Source organism: Gordionus sp. m RMFG-2023, chromosome 4, assembly GCF_954871325.1.
Source record: "Gordionus sp. m RMFG-2023 chromosome 4, tfGorSpeb1-WG-v2, whole genome shotgun sequence".
In the NCBI taxonomy this organism is placed as follows: domain Eukaryota; kingdom Metazoa; phylum Nematomorpha; class Gordioida; order Chordodea; family Parachordodidae; genus Gordionus; species Gordionus sp. m RMFG-2023.
In genome coordinates this window covers 3623899-3628146 of record NC_088778.1, presented here as the reverse complement: position 1 = coordinate 3628146, position 4248 = coordinate 3623899, and the positions used below count along the sequence as shown (strand labels likewise).

The 4248-nt window shown below is 22.0% G+C and overlaps 1 long non-coding RNA gene across 1 annotated transcript; it reads left to right on the top strand.

Annotated features, from left to right (window-relative positions):
• Positions 1 to 2363: 2363 nt before the first annotated feature.
• Positions 2364 to 3482, top strand: LOC135928088 (uncharacterized). Its single transcript, XR_010572239.1, has 6 exons — positions 2364 to 2384; positions 2686 to 2706; positions 2843 to 2863; positions 3015 to 3035; positions 3304 to 3324; positions 3462 to 3482. It is a non-coding gene; the product is annotated as an uncharacterized LOC135928088 (long non-coding RNA).
• The last annotated feature ends 766 nt before the right edge of the window (positions 3483 to 4248 follow it).

The window sequence follows — 4248 nt, the reverse complement described above, 5'->3', positions numbered from 1 at the left end:
ATAAAAAGGGTTCAAAATAAATAATTTTATGAGGCTATCTAATCATAAAAGAATACCATTAACCAGGTCTCGTCTCAATTCTAAATCTTTATCATTTTTAAAATAATGCGTTGTCAGTTATATATGTTATATTTCTTAAAATGTTTTGAATAATGCAGTTGCATACGAGGAATTTGTTATAGGGGAGGGGGGATAAATTATTTCTATTGGAAATATTCTAGAGTTTAATATGATTATCATAAGTTTCAGAAATCAATAAAATATAAGCAATTTCTAATAAATAAAATTCAAATATGAATTAATGATAAAATATTAAATATATGTACTTGAAAAATAAAATAGTAGGAATGATGAAAACAAGATGTTGATGTTAAAATGTCGCCAATTATTTTTGGTTATCATTTTATAAGATGATAAACCTTAAAGAATTTGATCTGTTTATAAAGGACTTAAAATATTCTATTTCGTTGAAAGAATGATAAAACAAATTCTCATATATTTTACAAGTATTTTATGAAATATAATACTTTATATTTTTTTTTTTTTTTATAATATAAAATTTTTATTCAATCTATAGTTTTCTCACATCAAATATAAAATAAAATAAAACAATATTATATAAAAACCGAGGTGGGACTACAAGTACCCAAAAAACATGCGTAATTATATTTTAAAATTGTGATTTGAAGGTTTTAATTTGGGACTTCACATGCGTATCTTCTTTCCCAAAAAATTTAAATTCTAATCCGGTTGATATAGCCGAGAAAAAAAACAATGAAATATTCCAAATTCACAAATTATATTTTTACACCGATTGTTATCTCTTCCCTTGGACATATGCCAAGTGGAACTAAGTTTTTAAAAAATATAGGGGTTAAGATAAGAGCCCTTACATCAGAACCTAAAGAATTTTATTTTTTAAAATACTTTATATTAACAATTTATTATTAGATGATTCGAATTGGGGATCACAATTGGATGAAATTCACGGTATATAAATTTTTAGTAACTTGTTACAAAATTCGCATTTCATGAGAAAACTTTTATAGATGGAAAATTTTTTAAAAATGTTTTTAACATAAGCTAAGCGACTAAAATTATATAGTTTTAGAAAACAGATTAGATGAATATTAAATAACAATCACCGACGTAATAATTCATTGATAATAATATATATATGATTGTATTTTTATTAATAAATACCAGGATACAAATTTTAAATATATTTATTTTAGTCATTAACAAGACTAATCTAAGTAAAATGTTATAAATGATTCCTTTATAAGGATACGTTTTAAAATTTTATTTGTAAATATTCCTTTGAAAAAATTATTTTCCTTGCAATAGACTATATTTTGATAAAAAAATTTTCATTTTAAAGCCGTCATTTTGACTAACCCTAGTAAACGTTTAGAATAACAATTTCTTTTTTTATTTGCAATCAAATATTTTGAAAATACAAACCTTTTTACGCTAAATTAAAAACAATTCATTCCATTTCCTATACAATATTTTGATATTAAATCTATTCATTTTAAAGCCGTTAATTTTACTAACCCGAGTAATTATTTAGAATTTATTTTAATTTTAATTAATTGCAATAAAACAATTTGAAAATAATTCTCCAAATTCTATTGTAAAAATTTTTCCGCTAAATTAAAAGCAATTACCAATGCAATATACTAAATTTTGATATTAATATTTATTTATTTTATAGCCGCTAACATAACTACCCCGTGTAAATGTTTAGATACAATTTTTAATTATTTGCAATAAAATATTCGAAATTGTCAACCTTTAGCTAAATTAAAAAAATTATCCATTCCTTATACTATATTTTGATATTAAATACATTCATTTTAAAGCCGCTAATTTTACTAACCCGAGTAATTGTTTAAAATTATAATTTTATTTATTTGCAATCAAATAATTTCAAAATAATTCTTCATATTCGATTGTAAACCTTTCTCCGATAAATTAAAACAATTACCCATGCAATATACTAAATTTTGATATTAATATTTTTTCATTTTATAGTCGCTAACATAACTACGCCGAGTAAATGTTTTATTATATGCAATATTTGAAAATAATTCTCCATATTTGACTGTAAACATTTCTCTGCTAAATTAAAAAAAAATACCCATTCCCTATACTATATTTTGATATTAAATACATTCATTTTAAAGCCTCTTTTACTAACCTGAGTAATTGTTTAGAATTTATTTTAATTTTAATTAATTGCAATAAAATAATTTGAAAATAATTCTCCAAATTCTATTGTAAAAATTTTTCCGCTAAATTAAAAGCAATTACCAATGCAATATACTAAATTTTGATATTAATATTTATTCATTTTATAGCCGCTAACATAACTACCCGGTGTAAATGCTTAGAATTACAATTTTTAATTATTTGCAATAAAATATTCGAAATTGTCAACCTTTAGCTAAATTAAAAAAATTTTCCATTCCTTATACTATATTTTGATATTAAATACATTCATTTTAAAGCTGCTAATTTTACTAACCCTAGTAATGGTTTAAAATTATAATTTTTTTTATTTGCAATCAAATGATTTCAAAATAATTCTCCATATTCGATTGTAAACCTTTCTCCGATAAATTAAAACAAATACCCATGCAATATACTAAATTTTGATATTAATATTTTTTCATTTTATAGTAGCTAACATAACTACGCCGAGTAAATGTTTAGAATTTATTATTGCAATATTTGAAAATAATTCTCCATATTTGACTGTAAACATTGCTCTGCTATATTAAAAAAAATTACCCATTCCCTATACTATATTTTGATATTAAATACATTCATTTTAAAGCCGCTAATTTTACTAACCCAAGTAATTGTTTAAAATTATAATTTTATTTATTTGCAATCAAATAATTTCAAAATAATTCTTCATATTTGATTGTAAACCTTTCTCCGATAAATTAAAACAATTACCCATGCAATATACTAAATTTTGATATGAATATTTTTTCATTTTATAGTAGCTAACATAACTACGCCGAGTAAATGTTTAGAATTTATTATTTGCAATATTTGAAAATAATTCTCCATATTTGACACATTGCTCTGCTAAATTAAAAATAATTACCCATTCCCTATACTATATTTTGATATTAAATACATTCATTTTAAAGCCGCTAATTTTACTAACCCGATTGTTTAAAATTATAATTTTATTTATTTGCAATCAAATAATTTCAAAATAATTCTCCATATTCGATTGTAAACCTTTCTCCGATAAATTAAAAACAATTACCCATGCAATATAAGTCGCTAACATAACTACGCCGAGTAAATGTTTAGAATTTATTATTTGCAATATTTGAAAATAATTCTCCATATTTGACTGTAAACATTTCTCTGCTAAATTAAAAAAAATTACCCATTCCCTATACTATATTTTGATATTAAATACATTCATTTTAAAGCCGCTAATTTTACTAACCTGAGTAATTGTTTAAAATTATAATTTTATTTATTTGCAATCAAATAATTTTAAAATAATTCTCCATATTAGATTAATAACCTTTCTCCGATAAATTAAAAACAATTACCCATGCAATATACTAAATTTTGATATTAATATTTTTTCATTTTATAGCCGCTAACATAACTACGCCGAGTAAATGTTTTATTATATGCAATATTTGAAAATAATTCTCCATATTTGACTGTAAACATTTTTCTGCTAAATTAAAAAAAAATACCCATTCCCTATACTATATTTTGATATTAAATACATTCATTTTAAAGCCTCTTTTACTAACCTGAGTAATTGTTTAGAATTATAATTTTATTTAATTGCAATCAAATAATTTTAAAATAATTCTCCATATTCGATTATAAACCTTTCTCCGATAAATTAAAAACAATTACCCATGCATTATATTAAATTTTGATATTAATATTTTTTCAATTTATAGCCGCTAATATAACTACACCGATTAAATGTTTTATTATATGCAATATTTGAAAATAATTCTCTATATTTGACTGTAAACATTTCTCTGCTAAATTAAAAAAAAATTACACTATTCCCTACACTATATTTTGATATTAAATACATTCATTTTAAAGCCTCTTTTACTAACCTGAGTAATTGTTTAGAATTATAATTTTAAAATAATATTCACCTCGCTAAATTAAAAAATTATGCAATATTCTAAATTTTGATATTAATATTTATTCATTTTATAGCCGCTAACATGACTAAAC